This window comes from Pseudophryne corroboree, chromosome 3 (genome assembly GCF_028390025.1).
Source record: "Pseudophryne corroboree isolate aPseCor3 chromosome 3, aPseCor3.hap2, whole genome shotgun sequence".
NCBI classification, from domain to species: domain Eukaryota; kingdom Metazoa; phylum Chordata; class Amphibia; order Anura; family Myobatrachidae; genus Pseudophryne; species Pseudophryne corroboree.
In genome coordinates this window covers 487,264,453-487,281,521 of record NC_086446.1, presented here as the reverse complement: position 1 = coordinate 487,281,521, position 17,069 = coordinate 487,264,453, and the positions used below count along the sequence as shown (strand labels likewise).

Sequence of the window (17,069 nt, the reverse complement as noted above, 5' to 3'; positions counted from 1 at the left end):
TAAAATAATCACAATGGGCAAAGAGACATACGGGTAGATATCTAACACAGACAACTGAAGGTGATGCCCATAGCAACCAATCAGTTTCTGTCTATCAGTTTATAGGATGAAATAGAGAATTGATAGCTAAAATCTGATTGGTTGCTGTGGTCAAAATCTCCATTTGTAATTTTTAGGCTTTGATTTAATGAGATTCGACTTTTTTGGCATCCACGAGTAAGTGCGGCTATATGCATCATGAACGTACCGCCGAACCTGCTGACTTTTGTTTGCAGCCCCGTACAGTCCTGGCCGAATTGCAGGGTCGTTAGCAGCATTTCCATGACACAATAAACAGCTGGCAGGGCAGTGCCACTTGGGGAGAGGTTGTGGCCTTGTGACGCACCAACTGTTCGTCACTCTTGGGAACATGTTTAGCAATTACGGAGATGAAGGGCTGCCCGCAAGCTCTTCCCCATGCACAAGGCATCTATTCACCGGCAGTAAACCCTAAACCACAACTTTTCTGATTCTCGGGACACTGCAGTCGCTGGTAGGGACGGCAGAGGGCAGGCTGTTTCAGCAGGGCACCTCCATAAGGGCAAGGCGCATTTTGTCATTTTAAAATCGGGCAGGGCGAGGCACCCTGCTGACACAACATAGCTTGGAACACTATGATTACCTTACAATGGGACACGGTCATTAGGTCGACCACTCTTAGGTCGACAGTCATTAGGTCGACCACTATTGGTCAACATGCATTAGGTCGACATGGAAAAAGGTCGACATGCATTTTTCACATTATTATTATTATTATTATTATTATTATTATTATTTTTTCCTCTTACGTCCTAGAGGATGCTGGGGACTCCGTAAGGACCATGGGGTATCGACGGCTCCGCAGGAGACATGGGCACTGTAAAGCTTTAGAATGGGTGTGCACTGGCTCCTCCCTCTATGCCCCTCCTCCAGACCTCAGTTATTTCCTGTGCCCAGTGGAGACTGGATGCACTGCAGGGGAGCTCTCCTGAGTTTCTCTGAAAAAGCTTTTGTTAGGTTTATTATTTTCAGGGAGCACTGCTGGCAACAGGCTCCCTGCTTCGTGGGACTGAGGGGAGAGAAGCAGACCTACTTAAATGATAGGCTCTGCTTCTTAGGCTACTGGACACCATTAGCTCCAGAGGGAGTCGGAACACAGGTCTCACCCTGTAGTTCGTCCCAGAGCCGCGCCGCCGTCCTCCTCACAGAGCCGGAAGATAGAAGCCGGGTGAGTATAAGAAGAAAGAAGACTTCAAAGGCGGCAGAAGACTTCAGATCTTCATGAGGTAACGCGCAGTGGTAACGCTGCGCGCCATTGCTCCCAGCTCACACACACAGGCACCACAGTAAGGGTGCAGGGCGCAGGGGGGGCGCCCTGGGCAGCATTAATATACCTCACATAACACTGGCAAAGTACTTATATACACTAAAAAGGATATATATATATTTCAGAATCCCCCGCCAGTATAAAGATTTAGAGCGGGAACGAAGCCCGCCGGTGGGGGGGCAGAGCTTGTTTCCTCCAGCACTAACCAGCGCCTTTTTTCTCCTCAGCATACAGAGAAGCGGCCCCAGACTCTCCCCTGCTGTTAGTTAATACAGAGGGTCAAAACGAGGGGGGGGGGGGCACGTTTATTGGCGCAAATATGTGGTGTTTTACACTTGTAATAAAAAGCGCTGACAGACTGGGTTTTTTGTCTCAGTATACAGTGGCGCTGGGTGTGTGCTGGCATACTCTCTCTCTGTCTCTCCTAAGGGCCTTATGGTGGGTCAGTCCCCATTATATTAGGTATCCCTGTGTGTGTAAGGATGTCAGTACGTCTGTGTCGACATGTCTGAGGTGGAAGGCTCATATAGGGAGGAGGCGAAGCAGATGATTGTGGTGTCTCCGTCGGCGCCGCCGACACCTGATTGAATGACTAATGTGACTTTATTACAAAGTTTGGACAAAGCTGAGTCCAAGGATTAAAGCAGGGAGTCAATCCATAGCTTTTACTGTGTCACAGGGCCCTTCGGGGTCGCAGAACCGTCCCTTTTCACAGGTAGTAGACACCAATACCGACACGGAATCTGACTCCAGTGTCGACGGTGATGATGCTAAGTTGCACCCAAGGGTGGACAAGTGTATTCAATATATGATTGTAGCAATTAAAGATGTTTTGCATATCAAGGTCGGCTTGTTTAAGGGAAAGAATCCTGAGGTAAATTTTCCCCCATCTCGCGTGCTGATCGCCCTGTTTGATAAAGCTTGGGAAACTCCAGATAAGAAACTGCAGATTCCCAAGAAAATATTATGGCATAACCTTTCCACTGCCAGGACAGGTTACGGTGGGAATACTCACCCACGGTGGACAAGGCATTTACGCGCTTGTCGAAAAAGGGGGGCGCTACCTTCCCCTGATACGGCAGCCCTTAAGAGTCCTGCTGATTGCAGACAGAAAATTATCTTAAAATCAATTTATACATACGGGTGCCCTACTAAGGCCGGCAGTAGCGTCGGCATGGGTGGGTTGCGCAGTTGCAGCGTGGGCAGATAACTTGTCATCTGACATTGACACCCTAGAAAAAGATGCCATTTTGGTGACCTTGGGTCACATTAAAGACTCAGCACAATATATGAGAGAAGCTGCGAGTGATATTGGGCTGTTGGGTTCAAGAGCCAATGCCATGGAGATCTCTGTTAGACGGTCCCTGTGGACCTGCCAAGGGACAGGTATGCTGTTTTTAAAAAAAAAAAAAAAGACTTTGCCTTACAAAGGTGAAGTTTTATTTGGGGAGGGCCTCACGGATCTGGTAACCACAGCGACCGCAGGTAAATCTACTCTTTTGCCTTATGTTCCTCCACAGGAAAAGAAAACACGGCAATATCAAATGCAGTCCCTTCGGTCGCATAAGTTCAGAAAGGGTCAGGGCTCTTCCTTCCTCGCCAGAGGTGGAGGTAGAGGGAAAAGAACACCAGCTACGGCTATTTCCCAGGGACAAAAGTCCACCCCGTCCTCTACAAAATCCACTACATGACGCGGGGGCTCCGCTGAGGGAGTCCTCGCCGGTGGGGGCACGTCTTCGACTCTTCAGACAAGTCTGGGTTCAGTCGGACTTGGATCCTTGGGCGGTAAAAATTGTATCCCAGGGATGCAAATTAGAATTCGAAGATGTGCCGCCTCATTGATTTTTCAAATTGGTTTTGCCAGTTTCCTGTTCAGAGAGGGAAACAGTGGCAACTACCATACAGAAACTGTATCATCAGTATGTGATTATCAAGGTTCCCCTTCTACAGGGGAAGGGGTTTTATTCAAGCCTTTTTTGTGGTCCCGAAACCAGATGGCTCGGTCAGGCGCATTCTGAATCTAAAATCACTGAACCTATATCTGAAAAGGTTCAAATCCGAGATGGAATCTCTCCGGGCAGTGATCTCCAGCCTGGAAGGGGAGTTTTTTTATGGTGTCACTTGACATAAAGGATGCATACCTTCATGTCCCCATTTATCCTCCTCATCAGGCGTACCTAAGATTCGCTGTACAGGATTGTTATTCCCACGTCCGACACGTTAATGGCGGACATGATGGTGCTCCTGCGTGAGCAAGGCGTCACATTTATCCCATACTTGGACGATCTCCTGGTAAAGGCAAGTTCAAGGGGGAAAATGATTACAAAGCGTATCTCTCTCTCCCTGAGAATACTATAACAACACGGCGGGATCCTAAATCTACCAACGTCACAGTTGGTTCCAACAACTCGACTGCCGTTTTTGGACATGATTCTGGACACAGAAAAACAAAAGGTCTTTCTCCCAGAGGAAAAAGCCCAAGTACTCCAGAACATGGTCAGAGACTAAATGCACTAATTTATTAGGAAGGATGGTGGGGCCTACGAGGCCATTCCACCCGGACCTTTCGGTGGGATCTTCTGGACAAGTGGTCAGGGTCCCACTGTCATACATCGGAGCCCGGTCCCTCCGGGCGAGGGTCTCTCTCTCCCCCCCACCCCCCCCCCCCCACCCGTGGTGGCTCCAGAGTGCTCACCTTCTAGAGGGTCGCAGGTTCGGCATTCAAGATTGGGTTCTTGTGACTACGGACGCGAGCCTCCGAGGATGGGGAGCAGTCACACAGGGAAACAATGTTCAGAAAATATGGTCAGGCCAAGAGGCTTTCCTACACATCAATGTGCTGAAATTGAAGGCCATTTGCAACAGCCTCAAACAAGCGGAGAATTTTCTTCACAATCCTGCCTGTTCTGATCCAGTCAGACAACGTCGCGGCAGTGACGCAGGTGAACCGCCAGGGCGGGACAAAAAGCAGAGCAGAAATGGCAGAAGCCACCAGGATTCTTCGCGGGGCGAAAAAGCATGTAAGCGCTCCGTCTGAGGTCTTCATTATAGAGGACACAATATCCATACTTCTTCATCAGGAAGTCCTTACAGTGGTGACAAGTCGTTGAGGACTTCCTCATATAGACATGAGGGCATCACGCGTCAACAGGAAGATTCGGACATATTGTTCCAGGTCGAGGGACCCTCAGGCAGCGGCGATGGACACCCTGGTGACACCGTGGGTATTCAGTCGGTCTATGTGCTCCCTCCACGTCCTCTGATCTCAAAAATATTGAGAATCATATTACAAACAAGAGTGCAGACAATACTCATTGTTCCAGATTGGCCTTGAAAGGCCTGGTATGCAGATCTTCAGGGACTGCTCTCAGAAGATCCGTGGCCCCTTCCTCACAGGGAGAACCTGCTACTACGGGGATGTACGTGTTCCAAGACTTACCGCGGTTACGTTTGACGGCATGGCGGTTGAACACCAAATCCTAGCTGAAAAGCTAGAAAAGGTTTACGGCGAAGCACCATCACCGTATCTGTAGAAAATATGTGTCTTGGTGTGAAGCCAAGGATGTTCCTACTGAGGATTTCCAACTAGGAAGTTTTCTCCATTTTCTACAGACAGGAGTGGATATGGGCCTAAAGTTAGGCTCAATTAAGGTGCAGATTTCCCTTATCCATATTCTTTCAGAAGGAATTGGCTTCTCTCACAGAAGTCTAGACTTTGGTAAAAAGAGCGTTACACATCCGACCTCTTTTTGTGCCCCCAGTGGCACCATGTGACCTTAACGTGGTGTTAAGTTTCCTTAAGTCACAATGGTTTGAACCGCTTCAAACAGTTAAATTGAATTTTCTCACTTGGAAAGTGGTCATGTTATTGGCCTTGGCATCTGCGAGGCGGGTGTCCGAATTGGCGGCCTTGTCTCACAAAAGCCCCTATCTGATTTTCCATACGGATCGAGCAGAGTTGAGGACTCGTCCTCCAGGTCTGCCTAAAGTGGTTGTGTTATTGCATGTAAACCAACCTATTGTAGTGTCTGTGGCTACGGGTGGCTAGGAGAATTCCAGGCCCCTGGTTGTAGTCAGGGCCTTAAAGTTTTATTTAGCCAGAACGGCTATGGTTAGGAAAACAGAGGCACTGTTTGTCCTGTAGGCAGCCAACAAGGTTGGCGCTCCTGCTTCTAAGCAGTCTATTGCTAGCTGGATCGGTAACACGATTCAGCAGGTTAATTTTACGGCTGATTTGCCGGTACCAAATTCAGTAAAGGCCCATTCCACTAGGAAGGTGGGCTCTTCTTGGGCGGATGCCCGAGGCGCCTCGGCATTACAATTTTGCCGAGCAGCTACTTGGTCGGGTTCAAACACTTTTGAAAAATTCTATAAGTTTGATACCCTGGCTGATGAGGACCTCATGTTTTCTCAGTCGGTGCTGCAGAGTCATCCGCACTCTCCCGCCCGTTCTGGAGCTTTGGTATAAACCCCATGGTCCTTACGGATTCCCCAGCATCCTCTAGGACGTAAGAGAAAATAAGATTTTAAACCTACCGGTAAATCTTTTTCTCCTAGTCCGTAGAGGATGCTGGGCGCCCGTCCCAGTGCGGAAACATTCTGCAAGACTTGTATATGGTTATTGCATACTTAAGGGTTAAGTTACAGTTGAGATCGGCCTATGACTGATGCTGTTTTTATTCATACTGTTAACTGGTTATTGTATACCACGTTGTATGGTGTGGGCTGGTGTGTATCTCGCCCTTAGATAACAAAATCCTTTTCCTCGTACTGTCAGTCTCCTCTGGGCACAGTCTTAACTGAGGTCTGGAGGAGGGGCATAGAGGGAGGAGCCAGTGCACACCCATTCTAAAGCTTTACAGTGCCCATGTCTCCTGCGGAGCCGTCGATACCCCATGGTCCTTATGGAGTCCCCAGCATCCTCTACGGACTAGGAGAAAAAGATTTACCGGTAGGTTTAAAATCTTATATTTTTACTTTTTCATACTTTACGATCTACGTGGACTACAATTGGGAACGGTAACCTTGCCCGAACCATAGCGAGCCATGCCAGGGGACACGGTGCACTAATTGCGGTACCCATCACTTTACGATGAAAATGACACCAAAAGAAGTTTAAAAAACCCTCATGTCGACCTCCTTCAATGTCGACCTAATGACTGTGTCGACCTATTTCAGGTGTCGACCTAATGCATGTTGACCTTATGACCCATACCCCTTACCACCACCCTCCCAAATAACCACACCTTCCTCAATTTCATTATATTTTCACATCACCACCATCTCCTCTAGCCCACAAGTGCACTGTCTTGGAGTTATCAATGACTCCTCCATCTCCTCAAACATCACATTCCGTTTCACAGTCCTGCCATTTGGTCTCAGAAATATCTTCGGGAATGGTCTCTTTATCCCACTGGGATCAACGAAGACCATCATCCACTCATGGGTCATCTCCAGACTGGACTATTGTAACCACCTCTTATCTGGCCTCCATCTCCCACCACACTCCACTCTAATCTGTTCTCTGTGCTGCTGCCCAGTTCATCTTCCCTGTTAAACACACTAATGTCTGCCTCCACTCTCCGATAAGCCCATCACTTGCTCCCATTCAGAACACTCACCCATTCGTCTCCTATTTACAACTCTGACCTCATCTCCCATCACAAGCCTGCCCACTTTTCTCCACAAACGAATGCCCCCTCTCTTCCCATGTCCGTCTCCAAGATTTTGCCCATGCTGCTCCCTACCACTGGAATTCTCTCCCTGTCAGGCTCTTCTTTCTCACTGTCTCTTCCCTCAGGTGTTACCCCTGTGTGTCTGCCCCTCCCCTTTAGACTGTATGCTTTCACGAGCAGGGCCCTCTTCTCTCGTGTGCTTTACTCAAGTCCTCACTTTCACCATCATTAAAGTTGAGAAATTGTTGCTCTGATCAAGCATCTGTTAGTATTTAACGTAGATGAAAGCAGCTAAACTCGTAAAAGTTCTCGTTTGGGTGTCTAAAGTCCAGGTTTGGGCAAACTACAAACTTCTCACTCATGTTTTCTTGCACCTCCGGAGTCTGCAAGAAAAAATTTTGCAGCAGATAATGGGAGTCTGATAGGAGCAACAATTGAATTGCTCCGATAGATGCCCAGCAGGGTTCACGCGGCACCACAGTTGAATTGCCCCCCTGTCTTATGAATCTCCCTGGGTAGGATACAACAAGCTATAAGACAAACCTCTGAAAATACAGTTTACCGTAGTTTGGTCGCTTACCGCATATGCACCAAGCGCCGGAATTCGATACATTCCGGAGCTTTAATTCGGTGACGCCTATAGAAGCCTAAGGCCCTCTTTCTCATTTCCCAGCTCCAATCGGATCCCTCCCGGAACCCCCCACAGCGCGTGCGTCACTAGACACGTGCAGATGGGCTCCTGGGTCATAAATAGGGTTGCCACCTCATTCCTTTAATTCTGGACACATATTAGTAACACAGGTTCTGTGGCTGATTAAAACCAGGTGAAATGGAGTCTTGAAGTCAACCAGCCACAGGACCTCTGTAATTAATGTGTCCAGAATTAAAGGGATGAGGCGGCAACCCTAGTCATAAACCCAGCAGTCCACACATCACAAAGGATAGCTCTTAATGCAAGAACCGTCTTTTTTGCTTAAATGTTCATGCATACAGCATCAGTAAACGCAGATATGTATGTGGTGGCGGGATGCCAATGCGATGATTGATGCATCCCTCCCCCTTTCTTTGGCTTGATATTTGTTGCCAGACTGTTAAAGTAATCTCTGCAAGTAAAGTCTCCCTCATCCACCTTTCCCCCCTATCATTCGGAATGCCACAATGAAGAATTTGTTTTCTTAAAGACAGCCATAGGGGTATATGCAATTGCGGTCGAATTCCCGAAATTGTCGAATTTCGGGTCATTTTCGACCAAAAAAAAAAATCGCCTATGCAATTCAGTGCTTTCCGACCAAAAAACGGACTTTCAAAATTCGACTTTTTGAAATTCGAATTTTTGCAAATTCGACTTTTCTGCAATGATACAAGTGCTGCAATTCGACCAAAGCATATTCAATTCAAGTTTGGAAATTCGACAGCAGGGCTTTTAGACAGCAAATTCGTCATTTTCAATCCGCCACACTTTGGAGGGTGAAAACAAATAAAAAAAATTTAAACATGTTTTTTTTTGTGTTTTTTTTTCTGGGAATAGAAGATCTATTTATATTAGAAGGGATTAGGTACTTTTTTTTTTTTTTTTTGGAGGCACAAATATTATTTATATATTTTTTAAAATATTTTTTTTTTTTTTTTTTTTTTTTTAATGCTGGAACGGTAAAATCATAAAAAAAAAATGGCGTGGGGTCCCCCCTCCAAAGCATAACCAGCCTCGGGCTCTTCGAGCTGGTCCTGGTTCTAAAAATGCGGGGAAAAAATTGACAGGGGATCCCCCGTATTTTTAAAACCAGCACCGGGCTCTGCGCCTGGTGCTGGTGCCAAAAATACGGGCGACAAAAAGAGTAGGGGTCCCCCGTATTTTTAACACCAGCATCGGGCTCCACTAGCTGGACAGATAATGCCACAGCCGGGGGTCACTTTTATGCCGTGCCCTGCGGCCGTGGCATTAAATATCCAACTAGTCACCCCTGGCCGGGGTACCCTGGGGGAGTGGGGACCCCTTCAATCAAGGGGTCCCCCCCCCCAGCCACCCAAGGGCCAGGGGTGAAGCCCGAGGCTGTCCCCCCCCATCCAATGGGCTGCGGATGGGGGGGCTGATAGCCTTTTGTGATAATAAAAAGATATTGTTTTTTCCAGTAGTACTACAAGTCCCAGCAAGCCTCCCCCGCAAGCTGGTACTTGGAGAACCACAAGTACCAGCATGCGGGAGAAAAACGGGCCCGCTGGTACCTGTAGTACTACTGGGGAAAAAATACCCAAATAAAAACAGGACACACACACCGTCGACAGTAAAACTTTATTTCATACGTCGACACACACATACTTACCTATGTTCACACGCCGACATCGGTCCTCTTCTCCATGTAGAATCCACGGATACCTGAAAAGAAAAGTTCAATATACTCACCTCAGCCATGGTCCAGAGATAAATCCACGTACTTGGCAAAAAAACAAAGCGAACACCCGCTCCATGCCGGACTGAAAGGGGTCCCATGCTGACACATGGGACACCTTTCCACGAATGAGACCTGTCAGTGACAGCTGTCACAGACAGGTCTCTAAGCCAATCAGGAAGCGCAACTTCGTTGCGCTCACCTGATTGGCTGAGCGCTGTCTGCACTGTGACAGCGCATCGCACAGCTCCCTCCATTATATTCAATGGTGGGAACTTAGCGGCTAGCGGTAAGGTCACCCGCCGGTCAGCGGCTGACCGGCGGGTGACCCCACCGCTACCCGCAAAGTTCCCACCATTGAAAGTAATGGAGCGGCTTTGCGAGGCGCTGTCACAGTACAGACAGCGCTCAGCCAATCAGGTGAGCGCAACGGCAGTAGCGCTTCCTGATTGGCTGAAGGGACATCAGTGACAGGAGTCACGTGATGTCCCGGCATTCGGGAGAAAGGGGTCTGATGTGAAAACATTGGACCCCTTTCTAGTCCGGTATGGCTCGGGTTTTTGCGTTTTCTTTTTTTTTAACAAGTACGTGGATTTATCTCTCTGGACGCTGGAAGGTGAGTATCATTTTTTCACAGGTACCCTCGGATCGTTGGAGACCGTGGCAGTCGGCGTGTCAACATAGGTAAGTATGTGTGTGTCGGTAGTGTGTAATAAAGTTTTACTGTCAAAGGTGTCTGTGTCCTGTTTTTATTTGGGTATTTTTTTCCCAGTAGTACTACAGGTACCAGCGGGCCCGTTTTTCTCCCGCATGCTGGTACTTGTGGTTCTCCAAGTACCAGCTTGCGGGGGAGGCTTGCTGGGACTTGTAGTACTACTGGAAAAAACAATATCTTTTAATTTTCACAAAGGCTATCAGCCCCCCCATCCGCAGCCCATTGGATGGGGGGGGACAGCCTCGGGCTTCACCCCTGGCCCTTGGGTGGCTGGGGGGGGGACCCCTTGATTGAAGGGGTCCCCACTCCCCCAGGGTACCCCGGCCAGGGGTGACTAGTTGGATATTTAATGCCACGGCCGCAGGGCACGGCATAAAAGTGACCCCCGGCTGTGGCATTATCTGTCCAGCTAGTGGAGCCCGATGCTGGTGTTAAAAATACGGGGGACCCCTACTCTTTTTGTCCCCCGTATTTTTGGCACCAGCATCAGGCGCAGAGCCCGGTGCTGGTTTTAAAAATACGGGGGATCCCTGGCCAATTTTTCCCCTGCATTTTTAGAACCAGGACCAGCTCAAAGAGCCCGAGGCTGGTTATGCTTTGGGGGGGGACCCCACGCCATTTTTTTTTCGGGTTTTTCACGATTTTTCCCGTTTTTTAAAATCGCGGCAAAATCCGCCAAATCGGCCGATTTTCGCCCGCGACCCTGGCGAATCCGTTTTTCATTGAATATGGTGAATTCCGGAAGCCACCTTCCGGAATTCACCTGGCGAATTTGGTCGAATTTGAAAAACGGCGAAAATTGCCGCGAATTCGACCGCAATTGCATATACCCCATAGACTCTGGGCTTACCCAGACATGAGAGAAGAGCAGCTTCCTAGGAAAGCTGTGCAGTTATGAGATAGACGAGTGATGGAGCACTGAAGAGTAATGGGGAGTCGGTGGGTCAGTTCCTAGAATATTCCTACTCCTCCTTCTGCGCCATTATGTGGTTTAACCCTTCCCACACACCTGTATGTTTCCTGCATTTTTAGGTTATTTGAAAATATTTATTTATGGTCCCTGCCCGCACCCTCAAATTTCCTGTAATGTTAGAGTAACTCCCCCAGCTGAACTGGATGACTGAAACTGGGTTTACTGAAATAAAGGTGGGATTATCTAGAGCACAAAGAGGCTCTGAAAAAGGAAATAAAAATCTATTTTGTATATATTCCAAATGTCAATACAGGTTGAGTATCCCTTATTCAAAATGCTTGGGACCAGAACTATTTTGGATATCGGATTTTTCCGTATTTTGAAATAATTGCATACCATAATGAGATATCACGGTGATGGGACCTAAATCTAAGCACAGAAGGCATTTATGTTTCATATACACCTTATACACACAGCCTGAAGGGCATTTTAGCCAATATTTTTAATAACTTTGTGCACTGAACAAAGTTTGTGTACATACACACAATTGATTTGTTTCATATATACCTTATACACACAGCCTGAAGGTCATTTAATACAATATTTGTAATAACTTTGTGTATTAAACAAAGTTTGTGTACATCGAGCCATCAGAAACACTATCTCACTCACTCAAAAAATTCTGTATTTCGGAATATTTGGATATGGGATACTTAACCTGTATTGTAAATCTTCTAGAGAAGAGGAACCTGCTGACACAATGGATATATGTGGAAAATGTATATATTAATTAATGGTGTTTGCCTCTGGCAGTGGACTGGTTACCTAGAGCAAACACAATGTATCCGTTCCTGGGAAAGCCTCCAGCAGGTTCCTGTGGGTGGCTGGTCGTCCGCCCCTATAGGAATAGGAAGAGAGTGAGTTCTGCTTTGTGTTTGCTCTGTGGAGAGCATGAATACAGCAGTACATATCCAGATCTCGGGGGGTCTTTTGGGTGCTGTGTCTCTGTTTCTCCATCGTACTGTGAAACCTAAATGCCCGGTACATGGGGATTCCTGGCTATCTATCATGCTTTAAGTTATGGCTAAAGCCATTGCTGCTTTATAGGACATGGCAACTCTTCTATAAGTTCCCTCCTCATCCTTCAATAATTGTACAAAAACTGGATTAATTTATACAGTGCTTAGCTAAATACAGTGTAGCCACATTCGATGCTTGGCGCAGGGCTTGTAATGTACATGTTATCTATGGTGAGAGAGAAAGAAGGCTCTTGTGTGGGCGCACTCTTAGTTGAAATTTATTTCAACTAACTAAAGGCCCGTACACACTGGTCGATATATCGGCCGTTCTCTTGAACGGCCGATATATCGCGGGACCGTCGGCCAGTGGGTACGGCCGATACGTCTGTGAACTCTGTCGTTCACAGACGTATCGCGTCGGCCGCGCAGCACAGCCGGCGGCCAATATATCTACCGATATATTGGCGCGTCGCTGTGTGTGTACGGGGCGGTCGGCCGACCGCCCGTACACATGCTGCGGCGGCCGGCGGTGATTGACAGCTGAGCTGGGCGGGCGTGTGTACACGCCCGCCCAGTTCATGACGTCAGTCCCTGACGGATCGGGCAGTGTGTATGTACAGCACACTGCCCGATCCGTCCATAGATATATCTGCAGATCAATTGATCTGCAGATATATCTATTAGTGTGTACCCACCTTAAGAGTGCGCCCACACAAGAGCCTTCTTTCTCTCTCACCATAGATAACATGCTCTATCTGGCTCTGGGCGCACCACTAAACTGGACGGTGATTTGATAATTTAATGTATTGCAATTGTCCACTATTTGGTTTCACTTAATTAATATCTTGATAATTTGCTATGACCAGTGCCAGGTCACCTCCCTTTTTTTTTTCTTGTAATGTACATCCCAGTATGACACCATGTTATGGCATATATAAGCAGCGTAAACCTATAACGTAAATGATCTACTCACTGGTTATTTTGGATAGTTGATGTTTTGCTCAGTGTATGATCTTCCAATCGCAGTTATGTAGGATTCGACACTGTGGTATGTGTTGGCGTTATATTGCCCAAGTGTCAGTGGTGGTAAATTAATCTGTCAGTAAAGTGCTCTGTGGAAGGCCTTGAACACTAATGAAATAATGGGGTGTAGAGGGGCGTGAGCTTGTTACTGGTTTAGGGATTGTGCACTAACACGACAGCATCAACTCTGTTTTAAGCTAAGTGCTGAAAAAAAAGGCCTCCCAGCCTTTAATAATGAATGCCAGCATGGAGGATGGCATTACCCCGCACTGGTGCTTTCACTCCTGATCTGTTACTGAGCAGTTGTACAAAACATAAAAAGCCAAGTGAGACGCACCCAGAAATATCAGATCCTGCCAGATAACTGCAGGCGTCCTCTGCAATTAACCTCTGCAGCTCTTGATGGCTGGAAGGTAGTGAGGACAATACCTGTAGTAACCTGGGGGCTGGGGGAGAGTAGGAATTGCATGCTACACCATTAGCATTACATTGTAGATCAGCAAGTAGATTAACACGGGTGGTATTCAGTATGCCGCCGGACGGGATCCCAGCAACCAGCATACTGGTGCCGGCATGCCGACACATATTCTCCCTCTTGGGGTTCCAGCATACACCCTGGTATGCTGGCCCCCGTTATCCCAGCCGCCGGCCACTCATACTACGCCCGTTAACACAGTAGGAAACAACCTATTTTGTATGTTTAAAAAAATTACATTTCCTTTTAGAAATAACCTGATGGAGAAATTAAATAATACAAGATTATACAGCTATATTTTAGCTGTCACACCCTTATGGTTTAGGTTTTATGTCCTATTAATCAGATGTTCAAAGCTTAGAAAAATCCAAAGCCTCAAAAGTTTTAGAATCCTCATACCGTACTCTAGGCTTAGACGTGAGGTGCTCTAGGACCGCAAATCCCATGATAGAGAGCCGTGAATTAATTAACATCCCTTGGAATCAAAAGAATATAATGGGGCAGATGTATTAACCTGGAGAAGGCATAAGGAAGTGATAAAGCAGTGTTATGTGCAAGCTGATAAATGCACCAGCCAATCGGCTCCTAACTGTTAATTTACATATTGGAGCTGATTGACTGGAGTGTGTATCACCTTGCACTTATCACTGGTTTATCACTTCCTTATGCCTTCTCCAAGTTAATACATCTGCCCCTATGTTCTTTTGCCATTTGTTACATATTTAGATTGACATTTCTGTATTAATTTCAGATACACCCAGATAATTCCTAATTGACCTATATACGTCTAGTTCTTCTCAGCTGCAGAATTTGCTCTACAAGTCATTTACTTCACGATGATTAAATATGTTCTGACCATAAAGGGTTATGCATGAGTCTAATCCTAAACACAGAGCAGGTGTTATATGTGTGAGCGCTTTCAGTCGCTACTGTCTGACCGTTAGATCTTTCAGTCTACGACAAACATTGCAGGTGCAGGGAGTTTGGGCAAATAATGAAATGTAAACACTTGAGCAGCAGAAGATAATTTTGTTGGGTTTTATGGGAAGTAAACATGTGTTTTTTGTGGTTTCTGGGCTATTTTTGGCAAAAACGAAACAGTGATGAAAATCCTGCAAACACTGATAAATTGTTTTCTGTATTATGACAGTTGAGCGAGAGAGAGCGAGAATGTATTAGCCGGTCTTGATTTATATCCTCTGCAGGACAATATTTGGGGGTTTGGAGGCGTTCTCCAAACTTCAGCTAGAAAAGTTATTCAAGTTTCCTTGAAATAAGACATATACACTATATGTACACATTAGTCTTGTTTAAAATGTCACACTGAAAGCGCTGAAATTCTCAGTAGGTCGCAGGTCCAAGAATAGCATTTTAGAGAACATTGGGGCAGATGTATTAAGCCTGGTGAAGTGCTAAAGCAATGATAAGTGCAAAGTGATAATGCACCAGCCAATCAGCTCCTAACTGTCTATTTACATATTGGAGCTGATTGGTGGGTGCGTTATCACCTTGCACTTATCACTGATCTACCACTGCCTTATCACTTCTCCAGGCTTAATACATCTGCCCTCTTGAACCTAAAATACACATGGCTTTTATCAGTTGCGTAACTGGAACTTTGTGGGCCCCATAACATTTTGGAGGGGCCCCTACCCTAATGTTTCTAGGAGACACCCCTACTACAGCAGTTGTTCATTTTTTTTTTGTCCCATAGAAGTGCCCTAATTAATTTTTTCCTTTTACTTTTTCATATTTGCCGATGGTGACTCTTCAAGAGCTCCATCCTTATTGGCAGGTTTTGACTCTTACATGACATCCCCAAATCTACAGATTGCACTGTCCAGTGGGTTGCACTATAATGTAGGAGTTCTTGCGGTCAACCTAGCACCTATTAAGGAGGTACCCACTCATGCACAAAATTATCCTTTGAGTGGAGATATTCTTAATTTCAGCACACTGGTGTTATTCAAGTTTGTTAGTAAATCAAAAAAGCAACTAACAAGGCAGACCCATGTTGCACTCAGCAGCGGATCTTGCCACGGGCAAGCAGGACTTTTGCCCGGGGCACCGTTGCCCCGAGGGCGCCGCTGCCGTGGCAAGATCTGCTACTGGTGCCGTGCGATGCGCAGTGATGTCATCGCGCACCGCCCGGCATTGTGGGAACGGCCATAGATGCTAGAGGTCATAATTGTGTGGTTTAGTGTCTAGTAATCCAGTGTCTATGAGGTGCTATGGGAGAGACATCATGACGTCTCTCCCATAGATTCGAGGAGCGGCGCAGGTGGCTGGTGACGGATGGCAGCAGCGGTCGGGAAGCAGGAGCGGGGATGGTATTTATTTATTTATTTTTGTAAGCGGCACAGCTACACTGGGGGCATAGCTACAGGGGACACAACTACTGAGGGCACAGTGCTGGGGGCATAGCTACAGGGGGCATAACTGACCACGCTCCTATTTTTTTTGCTGCACGCCATAGGCGCGCACTAACCCTGTGTTGCCTATCGGAGGGGGGGGGGGTCCTGGTTGTACTGCAGGTGGCGCAGATGTAACATGCATCTTTCTCCACCTTATGTTGTAGTCCACTGAAGGATCCATTCTTGGCCTGTTAAGGCTCCTATCCACTAGGGAGTTTTATCTCAGCAATGCGTTGGATCCATTTTTCCTGCAATCTGGTTGGGAGTTTCCCGGGAGCCCTGTGATTGCGATTTGCTACTTGAGTGTATTTTTTATATGTGATTTCTCATGCAATCTAACGTTATTAAACCTATTTCTGTGCAATTGAGAGAAATTTAACGTGCAGCCCGCGTGATCTGCGATTGCAATGTGAGGCACACGGGAGCAAGCCTCGCATCGCAATCGCACGAAAAGGACATGCAATGTGACACTTTTCATGTAATCCGTCTCAGCAATTCATCTCAATTGCACAAAAACAGGTAATATCGCACAAGTGGATGGGGGCCTGTACTCTGTATACTTCCTCCCTCTGTGATTTTTGTCAGTTTCTGTGGCCTCCAATACCACCTCTGGGCCTGAATCAGGGATGTAAATGACCCCTTTTTTTTTTAGTCTTGCAGTTGAGTGATTATCATTAGTCTGTGCTGCGATTACAGTGAGGTTTTATTTGCGAAGTGATTGACAATTAGGGATCCTTTGGGGGAGGTAATGGGGAGTAGGGGTAAAAATGCAGGCATCTCACAACCGTTTGGCATGTTTAAGCATGCGTCTGCGATCCTGTATGCAGCTGCAATGTGTCCGGTGTCCCTAGTGCTACTCGCATCTTCCATTATGGACTGATCTGGGTGGGTGTGGTGCTTTCTACGCAGCTGCTGAGATTTTTAAACCTGGCGGTGGGCGTCGCATGCGACTTTTGCATATTCACTCATAGCCTTTGCATACACTCTCACAACTTTAATTGCATTGTGTAAAACTCTGAATCAGGCCTCTGTGCTGCTCTCCTTGCTTCTTTCTGCTGTCTCATTATTTTAAACAACCCATTCCCCCCCCCCCCCCGCCTCCC

The 17,069-nt window shown here is 46.9% G+C and overlaps 1 protein-coding gene across 2 annotated transcripts in view; it reads left to right on the top strand.

The window, feature by feature from the left end:
- The window catches only part of ERN1 (endoplasmic reticulum to nucleus signaling 1), a 159,814-nt gene that overhangs the window by 23,087 nt on the left and 119,658 nt on the right, over positions 1-17,069 (top strand). The gene's annotated exons all lie outside the window — the stretch shown is intronic.